The sequence below is a fragment of the Martes martes genome (genome assembly GCF_963455335.1).
Source record: "Martes martes genome assembly, chromosome: 14".
Classification (NCBI taxonomy): Eukaryota; Metazoa; Chordata; class Mammalia; order Carnivora; family Mustelidae; genus Martes; species Martes martes.
Genome location: NC_137902.1, coordinates 50702671 through 50719403, shown reverse-complemented (window position 1 = coordinate 50719403; position 16733 = coordinate 50702671). Strand labels below are relative to the sequence as shown.

At 43.8% G+C, this 16733-nt stretch overlaps 1 protein-coding gene across 1 annotated transcript in view; it reads left to right on the top strand.

Moving 5' to 3' along the window:
• Positions 1-16733, top strand: part of LRMDA (leucine rich melanocyte differentiation associated) — a 1037695-nt gene that overhangs the window by 486555 nt on the left and 534407 nt on the right. The gene's annotated exons all lie outside the window — the stretch shown is intronic.

Sequence of the window (16733 nt, the reverse complement as noted above, 5' to 3'; positions counted from 1 at the left end):
GATGCTTGAGTTCTGTGGATAAAGTTCGTCCTCTGGGGTAGATTACATTTTTATTAAGGGCAGTACTTTGTTTGGAACCCTCGCCATTCCTATTTCAACCCCAGGTTCGTAGAGGTTCTTGAATGAAATAAACCGGTGGATGAAACAAGCTTCTTTGCAGACAATCACACACTTACTGTGTAACCTGGTGGAGGTTTCCCTGGTGGTGTTTGCATAATGGTCCATGTTTCAACCCCACGTTTAATGCTTGGTGATTGTGAGGGTTAAAGGTGGCTTTTCTCAAAATAGTAAACTGGCCATTAGAGTCTGACACCAGTGCTCTAGGTCCTTTGGGGAGGGGGGATGCTGTTTCCACCCATAGATTATTGGGGAATTCCAGCCAGATTCCAATTGCCCTGTGATAATGCAGTACTTTGTTCCTGAGCAGGTTAAGAACTGATATCCCCATTATGTAGCATATCATGAAATGAATGTTATTGTTAAGTGTAAGGACAGGACATATTAGTGGTATCTTTTATTACACAGTCTTCATTATAAAAGAACAGCTATTGCTAAAGTAGTCCCCATTTGATAGGTAGTAGGACATTGTTCTTGTGCTGTTGGCTCTGATTAAGGCTGGGATAATGCACTGCTCCTGCCTGTTATGTCCATCAGGAAACAAGGTAAAATAGATGAGCATATGTTTGCAACAGATTAAGAAGACTGGTGTAAAGTCCATTAATAATTCTCATATTTAGGATTTGCTTTCTACTGTACTTACCTACCAAATCTGCCACATTTAATCTCTTCCCTGCGAGACTAGCTGAGAGAACCTTTTTCCCCTTCTGAGTGATAGGCCTGGATTTTCCGAGACAGAGCATTTGTCTGTCAGGGCCCATGGCTGCTGTGGTGATTTACTTGCCGTCAGATGATGTTGGTGTCCGGTTGGTGATATAGCCTCGCTGGATATGGGGAAATTTGTTACCTTTAGCTTTGACAGGAAGATAATTGCTGATGGTTAACAGAACTGAGCCAAATCCATTGGTTTTTCAGTAACACAAGCGGAAGACTGGTTTCGAGAACCCGGCTTTTCTCTGTTTAAACTTTAATTCCAGGCTGCTTTTTCTTCTCCTTTTTTCCCCCCTGTTTGTTTAAAGTAAGTGTGTGTGTGTGTGTGTGTGTGTGTGTGTGTGTGTGTGTGTGTGTGTGTATGTGTGTGTATCTTGATGGGAATGCACCAAATTCTGCTTCTTGTTTCTTTTTTTAATTGCTAGCATTTTATTAGTGTGAGGACTGAGGGAATGTTTGCTCATTCTACAAAGAAAAGCCATTAGGGGAAAGTTGTGTGTATGTGTTTAGGGGGAGTGTCTGGCAACACCAGAGACAGCTGGCCACTTGCTAAAGAGGTTGGTGATCAGTGGGACATTGTTTTGTTAGGCCCCTCTCCTGAGAAAACATAAATCGGAGCCTCTGTTATGTAGCTTGTCAATTTTTCTTCACACTGTGCAATCAAGTGATTGGTTCGACAAAGCTATGTAATGTTTGAGCCTTGAGGGCTTCTCAGTAAAAGTCTTAAAAGGATGGAAACAGGCTCAGAGAGACCCAGGGGACAGAACTGTGCTTCGTAGAATAGTGGACAGGTTCTGGACTCGGGAAAATGATGGAACTCACCCAGTGCTCCCGGAAGAGAGGGGCAGAGCCAGGCTGTGGGGTATAAGTTGGAGAAGGAGTATGGGGAGTGGGGTAGAGCTATCTTCTAGCTCACCGTCTCCAGCCTTTATAACTAATGGCCCCTCAGAAGCCCAAGTGTTACGAGTGTCCCCTTTGGAGACCAGGATTTGGAGCTCGAGATGACTTACCTTAGGGAGGTAATGTGCTCTGAGTGTGTCCGTATTTACCTGCAGAGAAGCTCGCTCTCTGAGGAACTGCGTGTTCTGATGTGCAGGTGCTGTGGGCTGAAGTGAATCCATTCACCTCCCTTTTCTTGTGCCTTTTGGAGGGTTCTTCTTCACCTGTCCAAGATATCTGGATACTATCAAGGCTGTCTTATATTGGTCTTAACACGTTTTCTTGGCAACAGGAATCTCTGCCTTCAGGCCTAGAGAACTCGAGCGGTCCTTCACTTTGGCAGGAAAGGGTCTCCTGAATCATCACAGCATCTAGAGGTAGGAATCTAGAAAAGCCCTTGCTAAGAGGCTGAGATTTATAAATGGATCCAGATATTATCCTCCCTGTTTAGCCATGTGTATAGATAACTATAGCGTTCATGGCCTGGGCTTATCACCCTTCCTCCTTCCTCACATCTGTCCAGTCACCAGACACTCGGAACCCTTTGCCCACAGAGTTGTCACGGATGTCCCCTTCTTTCCCTCCCTTTAGTTTAGCCCCTGCCCTGGCCAAGGGCCTCATCAGTTCCTCCCTCAACTTTCATAATGGCACCTCAGCTAATTTGTGCCTTCAACTTCCCTCTCCTTGAACCTACCCTACTCATTGATTCAATGGTCTTTCTAAGACACTGATCTGGCCACAGAACTCTGATAGCAATGGACTGTTGATCTCTTCCATTCCTACCTTGTTCATCCTTGCCTTCTCTTCCCCTCTAGACTGTATAGTCTTTGAGGGCTAAGCCAACATTCTGTGTTTACTCTGAGATGTTCATCCCTCTCATCCCTGCTCATTAAATTCTCTTATCATTCAGGGCCCAGTATTAGTGCCAGCCATCACCCCTGGGAAGTGTTTCCTGCTTCCCCAAATTGAAACGAAGCTCTCCTTGGGGGCTAGCTGCTGTATTATTACTAATAATACTATTCACTTGTCTCTGATGCTCACAGGCCGCTGAGCTCCTTGAGGGCCATGATGTGTCTTACTGGATTCTGCCTTCCTATCACCTGATACTGCCCTGATACTGTACAGTGATGGCTTGGTGACATTTGTTGATGGAATAAATGAAGTTAGAGTTTGGTGACAGACTAATGGCTCTGGAATTATTGAGTGCTAATGCCTGGTAAATGATTTAATTCTTTAAGCTAGCTTTTTTTTTTTTTTTTTTTTTTTTGAGAACCCACTGCACACACATCAGTGTTTTGTCCAGGAAGAGGGGAAAAGACACATGCATCACCACTTCCTGATTCCATGCCCAAGACAGACACCACTGGCTCCCTTACATCGTTCTCCCTCAGTGAGGCCTAATATCCTCTGTGAGTCTGGCTCAACATGTCATTCCTGGCAGCTGTTACCCATCACCCCCTCCACAAGCTCAGAGACATCATTTGGCGTTAGTCTTGGCAGTGACTTTCCTGCCACCCTCCCATCGTTCATGGTGAGAGGTCCTGAGAAGGCTGACATTGTCCTTTCCCAAGGGTACTTAAATTCACTAAGGAGATTAAGTAAATATTTCTAAAGTGCTTAGTATGTGGAACATTTAGATAATAATACAAGACACTCAATGATTCAGAGCTAAATGGATATGGGGGGGGGTGACGACGGTAAATCCCAGGAAAGCTGGGAAAGTGAGGGAGCGTGCTGAGCCAGGGCAGTCAGAGAACACTGCCTGGAGGAGGCGGATCTCAGGGCCCAAGGAGGTGGGAGGACCACCTGTGGCGGGGGGAGAACAGTATGGGCAGCTTCTTGGGGGAGGCGAAGCTGAAGAGAGAAAGGGCTTTATGTTCTTCTCTCCTGGTAGGGCAACAACCTCTAAGCGATGGAGTGGCTGGAAGTCACAAGGACCTGGGACACTGCCACAGCTGCTCCGTGACTTGAGAGCTGGTGCCTTTCGCTGAATAATCCCTTTTACATTCTTTACTCTGAGCGATCATTTAAAAAAAAAAAAAAAAAGAAAAATCATCATATTTGAAATCTGCCTTTAACCCCCAGATTGTCTTTTTTCCATTTCTACTCTCTGGACAGTAAAACACTGGAATATTTCTGTGTTTGTTCTGCTTTCCGTGGGTAACCTCTCTTCCCGCATGATAAATACACATTTGAAAATATTGATTTGCTGCTACCCCTTTGAAAAGCTTAAGAAGGTTGACCTCTGCCTTGACGTTCTCAGACTCGAATTTTTCAGACTGACCAATCGACCCCTGGAAAAGGCTGTGAAATGTTACCTGCGGGTCCTGGAGGGCCTTTCCAGAGGACTGAGGCTGCGCCGGCGGTGGCTTGGCAAACGCCTGAAAGGAGGGCCTTTTAATAAAATGCTGTGTGTCCATGGCTCAAATCTAATGACTTTTAAATAGCTTGTAGGAAGGGGAAAATCTCCATTGTAGAGCCTGAGAGAGTCACCCCAAGGGAAGTGCCATTTTCCAGACATGGCTCAGAAACCCGGGGTCCCCTAGGCCCCGAGCGGATGATGGTGTGTTGTGCCTTGAAGTTTGCTTCCTCCCTACCCCCCACCCGCACCCCACCAACCGCTCCTCGTTTTATTTTTTTCCCTTGGTTTTACCACTGTGTGACCTCGTGTTGTATTTTTTCTGAATGACAATGAAAGTAATTGAAAATATTGATTGGCAGTACAGTTAAGTTGTCAACACAACCATTTAATTTGTCAGGAGGACTTGTTAAATTGTCAAAAATCATATAAAAAAACTCCTTCAGTCACTGATGATATACATTAGAGATGTTCATGAATCAAATGGGCCATTTTGGAGATAAGTGTTGAAGAAAAATTCTGAAATGGTTTTCTTCAGACACGTTTGTGTTCTCTCCTTTTTCCTCTCTTCCATGTGCTCTCTGATCACACGTCGCAAAGAATATGGGAACCATTTTGGCAAGACAGGGTGGGTGAGGGATACTCCGGTGGGTGGAGGAGGCCTCACTGAGTATATCAGATGGCAGAACAAAGACCATGTTACCCAACCCAATTAGGATATTCCAAGCAGAATACCCTGAAGTTGCTAATTAGGACAAAAGACTTGGAAGGTTCCTTTTCCCCTTATGTGTAGGATTTAAAACATGGATCTGGGGTGCCTGGGTGGCTCAGTGGGTTAAAGCCTCTGCCTTCGGCTCAGGTCATGATCTCAGGGTCCTGGCATCGAGCCCCGAATGGGGCTCTCTGCTCAGCGGGGAGCCTGCTTCCCTTCCTCTCTCTCTCTCTGCCTGCCTCTCTGCCTACTTGTGATCTCTATCTGATAAATAAAATCTTAAAAAAAAATTAAAAAAAAATTTAAAACATGGATCTTGAATTTTTTTTCTTTTTAAGAAAATTGTCTTTTAGGGGCTCAGGGCTCTTATCTCTGCCAGCCCTGTGTGAAGATGGGTAGGCAACATCCCACTTCCTGTTCAGGTGTTTGAGGTACTCCTGTAATCTCCCTGTGTTTTCACTGTTGTTAATCTAGTTCCTGAAGGGCCTATGTTCCCAAATGGAATTGGAATTAGCTTTATTTAGATTAATTTAAGAACAGTGCTATCTGCTACCCATTGGTCAAAAATGAGTCAAGTCACTCTTGATATCATTAGTCTTTAGCTCTACTTAATTTAATAGTGTATTAGGGCTCAGAACTCCAACTTGACCTAGTGTAAGAGAATAAAGGATTTTATTGGAAAGCTACTTATGTCTGTCTCATAGTTCCCAGAATTCAAATAATGTTGTAGGTAGAATTCTAAAAATAGCCCCCCAAAATTCTTGGCCCCTAGCCCTGAGAGTTATGAATGTGCTGTCACTGCCATGATTGTGTTATGGTGTAAGCAGACCTTTAAAATAGGGGATTATCCTAAAAGTAGACCTTTAAAAATGGGATTATCCACGTGGGCCCAGACTAATCATATAGTCCTTAAAAGCATAGAACTTTCTTCAGCTGTTAGAAAAAAGGGGGGCCCATAGACATTTGATGAGGCAGGAGAGGGATTTGACATTCTGGTGTGATGATGGAGGAGCTCCTGTGAGGTGTCGGGGGAGCTTCACGGAGCGGAAAGTGCATCCTGGTAGGCAGCCGGGAAGCGATCAGGGACATCAGATCTGTAACTGCAAGGAACTGGATTTTACCAGTAACTTGAGTGAACTTGGAAGGTGGTTCCTCCCCTGCCCCTGAATCTCTGTGTGATAGTCCCGCTTGACTGACACTTTGATTTTGGCCTTGTGAGAGGTACCCTGGGTGTCGAATCCAGCTGATGTGAGGTGGGGGTGGGGTGGGGGGCGGCCTGGTCGGGGTGGCGGCTGGTGAAGTCGTAGGATTGGAGTCCTGTATCTCCTTCTGTGGCCCAGAGCCAAAGTGTATCTTCCCACGATAGGCAGGCCCTGCTACAAGCTCAGGGACAGCCCCAAAAGGAGGGAACACGGTTCTGGGAAGATAATGCAACAAATGCCCACCAAAGGTAACACTGAATTTTATGTTGTTAAGATGTATGTTTTTTCACACTTTCAAATCTCCCAGATGGGGATGAATCTTGCTGTTTTACAGCATCTTATGAAAAAAAGCTGCAGCCAGGGTCTGTCATGGTGTATTTGTCTCTGCCTAAGCTGGGCCAGCCTTAACAGTTATCTTTGAGATTCCTCTGGGCTGTAACCCCTATGGTTTTAGTCAACAAACTACCAAGGGACCATTTGAGGAAAGACTACAACTCTGGTTATTGTCTGAAAACCTTCTGTTGACATTTCCTGGTAAATCAGAGAACTTGCTAATATCAAAACTTGAAGAATGCATGTTGGTGGCTGCCATCAGCTACACTCTTGACTGACAGAGAAGGTGGCATTTTGCATGGAAAATACAAACATCAATCAGCTCTGAGGTGAAAATTGATTCCAAAGAGGCAGTTTTTGGAACACGTTATGCTGTGTATTCCGTGTGTGTGTGTGTGTGTGTGTGAGAGTGTGTGTGCATGTGTGTGTGTGCGCACAAATATATATACATATATTCATACAAGTGATAAAAATCTATGTCTGAAGTAGTCTAAAAGAACTCTTTTAGTAAGTATAAAATAAAAATCTGAAGTGATCAGAAAACATGTTTCAGTTTAATAGTTCTGTTTTTCTTAGTGGTACATAAAATCATGGAATATTAAAATCAATGGCATATTAGATTCAGGTAATTTTAAATACAATATTTTTGTGTCTTACACATTAGCTATAAGATAGGGCTATTTTCCTTAGAAAAGTAGAATTTGGAATTTTGACCTTGCGATTGGCTGGAGAAATTGGTGCCTTTTAAAGTTTAAAATTGTTCAGGTGCCTCTTGATTAGAATCCAGGAGAGTGGGTGGGGAGCCTGATGTAGACTAGAATTCTGCTCCTTGTGTGTCTCAGCTTCTCCACACATGTCTCTGCTACTCTCTACTGACTCACATGTCCCGGGGCTCTCATCTGGAAGTTGCTGTCAGATAGGAGTGGGTTGAAGGTCTTGGGCTGGGCCAAAAGTGGTGAGAGTAGGTGCCCTTGGTATTTGTAACATGGCTTTGCTTTTGTTTCTGGCCCAGCTCGGAATTCTGCTAGAGCAGAAAGAACACAGGTGGCCCTATTTTTGTAGCGTCTTTGCCGTTAACTAGCTGTGAGACATTGTTCTCAGCTTTCACCTGTCTTGGAGCTCTCTTTTTTGGCATGTAATGGGGGTTCTCCCTTTCTGTGTGTAATGGGGGCTCTAAGCCAGAGCGCCTCATATGTTACTTGCAGCACTAGTGTTTCATTTTCACAAAATTTGTCCAGTCCTAATTGCGTTTCTTTGCTATCCTATTTCTCTGTACATTGGCTTGTGTATTTTGAGTGCCTGTGGCTTGCTGAGCCCTGCACTGAGCTCCGTGTGAGAGGGCCACTAACGAGGCAAGTCTTACCCTTGGGGAGCTTACGTTTTCATTCCAGAGAGTGGACAGAGACCTGAAATGGGGACAGCTGGAAGAATATGTGAGTAGCTAACTGAATGAACAGTGTGGACCGTTAAGAACATTCTAGAGAGGGTTTGTTTTGGTTAGCAAGGAACAAGCTGGAGGGTTAGGGGTAAATGGTCTGTGAACTTAAATCAATCAGGAGTGCTTATTGTGTTTGTCTATTGGGGTCTCTGAATTGCCTCTCATTTGTCCTCATTCCGGGCATTTAAATGGGCTGATGTCAGCTGCAAAACACACAGGGACTTTTAGGGCAGCCTTTTATTTTTCTCTGGGCTTCATTCAGAAGCCTCCGCAGGTCAAAGTGGAAATTGGGAGTCTGAGGCCCCTTTCTTCACACATGTCGAGACCTGCCACCGGGGCTTGGGTCACTGCCACAGCCAGGGCAGGGTCATCTGATACGAGCGGTCTTCCCGCTCCCGGAGGTCATTCGGGCACCTGGGCTCCTCCTTCCTGGTTGCCCTGCCATTCCTTAGCTAGCTGTCCTTATCTTCACGGCCAAATCCAGCTCACCAGCAACTTAAACCTGCTCTGTTGCTTCGGAAGAGGGGAGGCGGCATGAAGCACAGCCAGCTTCCTTTTCTAGGCTACAACATCCGCTTCCTCTACAACGCTTTGCCGATATTCCATTAGCTTTGTCTTAGTCATGTGGTGCCTCTGTGCTAAAGGGTAACTGGGAGATGTAGTCCCTTTGAACCGTACCCTGTGACAATTCGCCCTATGGAATTCTGTAACTGAAATAAATACCTGGGGGGGGTGGAAGCATGCCAGGGGACAGTTAGTCGGCCATAGAGGCTATCACTAATTTTTTTTTTCCTCCCTTCCACTAAACAGTGAGTTCTTACGGCCAGCATTGACATGTCTCACCTTTACGACCCCCGTGTTTATGCTAGAATTCAGTGGATAATACATGCATCAAAGGTGTCTGCTGGATGAAGGAACAAATCAGTGAATGGATGAAGAAATGGATGGGAGACAGAGCGCACAGTTTGGGGCCCTTCGTTCTTTGGTGCCCCAGGCAGTGTACTTTGTATTTGGAGCACACCGAGCTGAGCGTGAGTGGGCCAGGCTGAGTTCTGCCTGCGAGAGGATGCTTGGCTACCCCCGCCACGCAGTCTTTGAACCCAGGACTGGGGGAGAGGCAGGAATATTTCATTAATCCTTGCACCATTTAGCCTCCTTATCGAATGGCCCAGACCTGTTCTTTGTTACGGACAACAATGAAGGGTGCCTTTAAGAAATCTCCAGTGAGTACCGAGGCATTGCAGATTAGGTCAGTAGAGCTGCTGCTAGGTTGAGCATGATGGATGAGCAGGAGAATGAGTTTCTGCTGCACGGTATTGTGAAATCTTTTCATTGTCACCAACGGGCCTATGAGGAACTGATGAATGAGGGAGCAAGTGTCAGAAACGCCCTTCCTTGCCCCAGTACAGTTTTAATATCTCCCTGAGCTACAGGATGAGTATTGATAAAAGTAAAGTTTAAAAATAGCCACGGAGTGATGGGTAGCCATGATTTAAGGAGAACAGCAATGGGGTTAGAGAGGGTTCATTTTCCTGAAAGTGCATGAGAGGGAGAGAGCGAGAGGGAGACAGAGAGAGGAGCAGAGAAGCGGCAGGGCTGGACTGTGGGGGAAAGAGCAGGAGGCTTTTATAAGAAGCTAATGTGATGAGGATGACGAGGGCTTTGATGGATGAGTTAGATCCATCTGGTCGCAGTATATGTAATAAATAGCTGTGCTCAGGTTTGACCTCTCCCACTTACCAGACACATCTTTCTCTTTTGGGATATCCAGGAGGGAGCTTCCATTAGAGGAAAGAACCCGTCATGAGCCAGAGCTGGGGATGTTTATGGGCCTGTGCAGAGGGCAGAAAGGAGATGGTATCAGAGTCACAGGTTTATAAACTGAAAACTGTAGCCAGCCATGGTGCTGGCGGTAGGAGTGCATTTGCAAGGCTGCGGCTGCTGCCGATGCACAGAGGGGAGAGGCGCCGGAGTCGGAGGGCAGGTGGGTACACAGCAGTCCCAAGGGCTTGTGTAAGGGATACCTTGGTTGCTTGCTCGTGGCAGATCCCGGCTCCCTTTGTCACACCTTCCCTCGCCGAGAGCAAATGTTAAATTAAGCTGGAATTGAATGGGTCTGGAAGTAGGTGTATCATTCTTAACTGGGATGGTTTGGGACTGGGATATTCTGGTGAATTCAATTTCCCAGTTACCTTGTTAGAAACATTATAAAATGTGTTCATTCATACTCCTGCCTTAGGAAGGTCACAGGAGTGAATTTATCATTGTAGGCCTTTGTGGGGGTTTTGCCTTATAATTTGTACATCAGTGAATGTGATCTTCCCCTGAAGACAGGAAATGTGTCCCGGGCCAAGAGCGTCCCCAAAATGTGCTGGCTAAAAAGCCTATTCATTTTCTCTTATAAATGTAGAGCTTTAATTTTTTGGAAACATTTTTTCATAACTGGAGTTTTGTGAAATGAAACTTCCTTTTCAAGAAACTAAGAGGGACCTGGATGGAACTCGCCATTGGATTGTATAAGTGGGAGCAGATTTGGGGCGAAAATGGAAGTGCTTTGAAGAGTAAATGGAAACTCTGAGAACATCAGCAGCTTGTTTGCTTCCTTGGGAAGCAAAACCCAGCTAGATGCCCCTCCCAGGCTGTTTCCCCCTCTCCCCACAGAAGCTGGTTAGACTGTAGGGAGCAAGTCCCAGCCACAGCACGCCAGCTGCTGCCTCACCCCATGTCAGAAGAGGACTGTGTTTGGCCATCACGATCCTAGATTTCCTCTTCTTTGTGGAGTACCTCCTGGGCAAGATGCTGGGGGTGTGCGCAGGATAGCTTGGAGCCTGGTATGGGATGTGTTTGATTCAGAAGGTCTGTCCCTAGTATGGTAACCCCTGCCCTCTGAGAATGCAGTCAGATCTATAGGCCGTCTGCCCAGGAACTGGTACACACGCATGCGCATTACTGCCTGTAATTCAAGGGAGTCTGCTACCTCTCTGAATTCCTCGCTAAGTCCCCCTCAGCTAAGTCCTTATGAAAGCTCATTTCACACACAAAGACACACGTATGAACACGCAGTGGACCTTTGAACCACTGGGTGGTTAAAGGCCCCAACTCCCCATGAAGTAGACAGTCTCCGTAGAGCTTCTGACTCCCTAAAAACTTAACTACTACTAGCCTGCTGTTGACTAGAAGCCTTGACAATAACATAAATGATTGATTAATCCATGTTTTGTATTTTATATGTGCTACATGATATATTCTTACAATAAGGTAACATTAAGAAAACCATAAGGAAGAGAAAATACGCTTATAGTATATTTATCGAAAAAGTATCCAAATGTAAGCAGACCTTCCCAGTTCAAACCCATATTGTTCAAGGGTCAGCTATGTATGTATGCGCATGAACACACACATAATATGCATGCATTTGCTTATATGTGGAAAATGACTAATGTCATGCCATTCATGTGTAACTTGTTAATGATCGATATTCACTATGAAAGGAATCCCAAGACCCTGCCTTCTTAAGGGCACATGATAGTCATGTAATTTAAAAATTGTTTTGGTGCTTCTGTTTACTTTGAATATTAGTTACAAGCTATAGCAGAGGGTGCCTGGGTGGTTCAGTGGTTAAGTGGTCTGCCTTCGGCTCACGTCATGATCCCAGGGTCCTGGGATTGAGCCCCGCATCAGGATCCCTCCTCAGCAGCAGGAAGCCTGCTTCTCCCTCTCCCACTCCCCCTGCTTTTGTTTCCTCTCTCACGGTGTCTCTCTCTCTGACAAATAAATAAATAAAATCTTTTTAAAAAGTTATAGCAGAAATTCTCCCTTTGCAAAATAACTTAATAAGTGAATTAAGGCTACTTCCAGGAGTCATGCAGCAAGACCCTGAGGAGGTTTCATTTGCCTTTGCGAGGTTGCCATCACCTCCTTTCCTTCCTGTCCTCAACGGCTCTGTTTTTCACATACCAAAGGCTCCACCTGGGCCAGTGCCCTCTCCCCACGATATGCCCCCCATGCTGCAACCTCACCTTCATTCACATCCATTCAGAACCTCAATTCTTCACTTTCATAATCTGAGCTGGATATTGGAAGGAAGACAGAGCCCTCGAGCTAATCCGCACTAAGGTGTGAATGTCTGATCCCTGCAAATTCCTTAGGGATCATCCTAGTTAAAAGAGGACATGTTTTGAACTCAAATCAATCTCCAGCTAGTGAATTTGGGGCAATATAGAAAAGGAAGAATTTTAGGGACTAGTGTTGTTAAAAAAAAAAAAAAAAGAAAGAAAAAATTTTAAGAAGGAAAAAATCTTGTTAGAAGACAAAAAGCAGCTAAAAAGACAAAGGATGATAAATGTGGGTTTTTGTTCTTCGTGGAAGGAACATTTGGAAAGGTTGGAAGGCAGAAACCCACCTCAGGCACCAGGAACAGAGAAGAGAGAAAAGCTTCTGCACAAAAGTGCGTAGTCTTTCTAACTGGAGTTTTCTGTCATGGGGGCAGAAAGTGATTTTCATCAGATTTTAGAAGATAAACGTACTTTCCAACCTGGAAAAGGCCTTGCCTCCATGTGGGGGCAAATTTGTCAAATCTTTGGCAGAGTTTTGGTAGTACTGTAGGAAGATGGCAAGGAACAGTGGAGCCAAGGTGAACAAAGGCAAGTCGTGAATCTTAGGAAGTGGTACCCCACCCCCAAAATACTTCTCCGTTATGGCAATAATGGATGCTTTTTAAAGAAAAAGCAGAGAGAAGAAAAATCGTCCCAGTAGTCTTGCCAGCCCCCAAATTAAAGACTCTTAATATTTTGATGTATTTCCTTCCACTTTTTTAATATAGAGTATTTTATATTCTGCTTTTCTCTTGATTTTATAGCATGCACATTTTCCATATAATTATATACTCCTAATGAAAAGTACTTTAATGACTATATAATATCCTTACAGCAGGGTTTTGTTTCATTTTGTTTTCCTATTACTCAATCTGCAGGTACATGTACTCCCTGTACGTGGATTTTGGTTTCTTTAGTCAAAAGCCCCACAAGTAGAAGTACCAGCTTAGGATGTGAACCCCCTTGAAAGGTCCTGAGACCTTTTGCACCCTGCTCTAACGAGGGCTTATCACTGTGTACAAACCCCCAGTAGAGCCAAGTCCTGGGCACAGACTTTGAAGGACACAAAAGCCCTTGGTTCTCAGTAGAGGGGTGTGGAGAATTTGCCTCAGAAGTCAGAGAGACACAGAGCTGGACTGCTTTATAATATCCTCTCAGGCAGGCATGGATCTTTACTCTAATGGTCTTCTATAGAGGGGAATTTGTTAGTCAGTCCTGCCCTCACAGAATACCCCAACCTGCATGGATAAAACGACGGAGATTTATTCTGTCAAGGTTCTGGGGGAGGAAAAGTAGGTATCAAGGTATCAACAGAGGGAGTTCCTCCGTAGACTATGAGGGAGAACGTGTTCCATGCCTTTCCCCTGGCTTCTGGTGGTTTGCCTCAGCCATCTTTGGCATTCTGGGGCTTCTAGATAGATGGATGCATCACCCTTGTCTCTGCCTTCATGTTTACACAGCATTCTCCCTGTGTGTATGTCTGTTTCCAATTTTTTTTCTTTTTTCCTTTTTCTTTTTCTCTTTCTTTCTTTCTTTTTTTTTTTTTTTGGTTTTGTTTTGAGTGAACTCTACACCCAGCTTGGATCCCAATGTGGGGCTTGAACTCAGGACACTGAGATCAAGATCTGAGCTGATATCAAGAGTCGGGCGCTTTACTGAGTCACCCAGGCACCCCCTAAATTTTTTTTATAGGGACACCAGTCACATTAGATTAGGGACCACTCTAATGACCTCATCTTAACCAGTTACATGTACAATGACCCTGTTTCCAAAAAAGTTCATTTTCCGAGGTACTGGGGTTACAATTCAATTCATAACTAAAAGTATTCATACTCAATTCATACTCCCTCAGGCAGTAGGAAAAGAGCCACCAAAGACTGATCCTGAGAGTAATCATTTCCCTTCTCTGGCCCTGGGGTTCTGCTCCTCTAAAATGTGGGTACTGAACTTTAGAGGTGAGGTCTCCCGACTGGCAACATCAGCTTCACCCAGGATCTTACCAGAATGAAAATTCTCAGGCCTCACCCCAGACCTACGGCATCAAACTCTGGAGATGGGCCTCCGAAGTTTGTGCTTTATCAGTTCTAGATGGTTCTGGAGCACATTTAAGTCTGAGCTCCCCTGGATTTCATGATCTTCAGGATCAGAATTGTCAAAGGTCAACATTAGGAACATACATCGGCAGACATAGCCCCAAGCACACAGGCTGCCTGAAGGGATGGAGGTCTAGCAAATGACCTCAACCAGTTCTTTAAACCCCAATGATAAACTACTTCTTGTCCTAGAGAAGTAGTTAAGTGACTAATTCCAGAGTTTTTGTAAGGGCCTTCTGTTCTTCCATTGTGCATCGTTTAACCCTCCAGAGAAAAGTCCATTCACTCAAACCAATGTTTATTGATCAAAGCGCTGGACGAGGCCCTGGGCCTATGTTTTCAGATGCTACTCCTTGTGCAGCAATGCGGCTCTTACTTTCTCTGAACTGCAACTTGCCTGCTCTTTATTCTTCTTTCTTAAGAGATGCTCAAGGCCATCTAAATGGCTGGCCCGTAGACTTAGATATAGAAGCATCCTGTTATTGACGTATGGATTGTAGATGAAGACCTAATGGAGACTGCTGTGGGGTTCAGGGAAGACCAATTAGGGAATTAATTCATTAGAGCCCAGCATACATGCTGTTATATCTATTTATTTATTTAGGCTAATGTCTTTGGCTTATCCTCTTACAGGCATAAGTACCTGTCAATAGTTGATAATGTACTTGAATTTCCTTAAGTGTATTAAAATTTTACATATCAGGCATTTTATAACAGGAACCAAAGTTTACTTTTTACTCTGGCCTCCTGATACCGAGGGTCTCATTTATACCAATCAATTATATAGCAATAGAGTCACACACTGGCCAGTCACGTTCTCCACATCTGACCTCACCTAATGCGCTTTTTCTAGCCATTGTACCTGTATGAATGTATTGTAACCCTTGTTGTAGAACAAAGCTGGGCAGTGAATATTGCTGATTTCTCACATCATTAACTGCTGGATAACGGCTGCTTTGTTTCTTTTCTTCAGTCCCTGGTAAGACACCTTATTTATCTCTTATTCTTACTAATTGTGTTTTGTTCTTTATATTTCCATACAATGAGTGAGGAATCCTTCTTGTCACTGTGCCCATGTGGTTTATCTTGAAGTAAGGTTATTTTCATGGGAGGGTGACAGATCTGGCTGCCAAGGGGCTTGGGTACCAACCCCAGAGTGTGGACTCCCTAGGTGAATCTGGGAAGGTCACGTCTTTGTCCTCTCTCTCGACCTCAGTTGTCAGGTGGAATGAATCCTGTTATATCTGCCTTTGAGGAAGGGTGATAGGGATACAGAAATGAAATAGTGGATGTGACACAGCTTTGAAAAATATAAAGCAGTGTACAGGTGTGAGAGATTCTATGCATATCCATGCACATTTTAAATTTTTGTCCAGTTCAGATTAAAGGCAACTTTATTATTACCATTAAATCTGCTTACAGAGCAAATATGCTAAAATGTATATGTTTAATGGTGGCGGGCTTCCTTTAATCCTTCTTGCTTTGGGGTGCTGCATTTCATTTTCTGGTGATGCGGGCCTGGTAATGATCACCACTGATATTTACCACATTTTATTAATGTTATTTTTATGATCCTGCAGGAGATAATTAGGATTGGGTTTGGGTTTTTTTTTCCATATTGTGAAATTTCAAGCTAAATAGTGACATGGAGGGGAGGAGTGAAATCGCACAGAGAAGAAATGTGTTACAAATAAACTCAACCCAGAAACCATATTTAACATGAATTAAAATTAATGTAGCTCTGTGTTCATTATTTATATCTATTATGTGGAAACTACGTTTCTGGACTCTCAGGAATTGGATGTTCTATCCATTCTTTTGGAAAGCATCCAATTAGCACATCATCCAGAGGGAAAAAATTGGGGTGCCAGGGTAGACAGGAAATATTTTCTTTTATTTATTTTAAAACATTCATTTAATTTTTAACATTTAATAAAATCAGATATTGGCTAGATTGAACTAATTAACTTCCTTTATATCAGTGCGGAAGTTAATTTCGAGCCAGCCTCTGTTGGCATAGCCTTATGTTTTGTTCCTTTTGAAAATCTGTTCTTAGACAAGTAGGTCTGGATTTAAGCAAAACTTCTCTCCATCCAGAAAATGATCAAAACAGTAGAATTAGGAGGGCAGTTCTATGACCAGAAGTCAGATATCTGTAGAAATGATTGCCTTTGTAAATAGGAACATATATATGTATATACAGAGAAGGTTCTCAGTAAACTTTCATTTATAAAGGCCAGATGAGATCGTGGTTAAGGACACCTGATCAGGAGTTAGAAGACCCCATGTCTGAATCCTAGTTCTAACACTTACTATCTTGTGACCCTGGTTTGGTTACCATAACCTCTTTAAGCCTCAGTTTCCTTATCTGTAAAATGGGGAAATGGCCATACCTAACCACAGGGGTATGGCAAGAAGTAAAGTGACTTGTCATGACACGTAAAGTATTTGGCATGGTGCCTGACACATAATAAACTCTCAAGTATTAGCCGCTGTTGTTTATATTGTTACTACTATTACATAATTATTATTAATTTCATTGAATAACAAACATTACTTATTGTACAAATTAGGTGGGGGCAGAGCTTCAGGGTACGAGACAAGTAAAGGGTTTGGATCACAGCCATTTGATCAATTAGAAGTGATGAAAATGCATCCTTAGAAATACATTTTATGTTTATGGAAAATGAGCTTTCTGTTTGTGAAGATGATTTAGAACATGTATTTAGGACTTC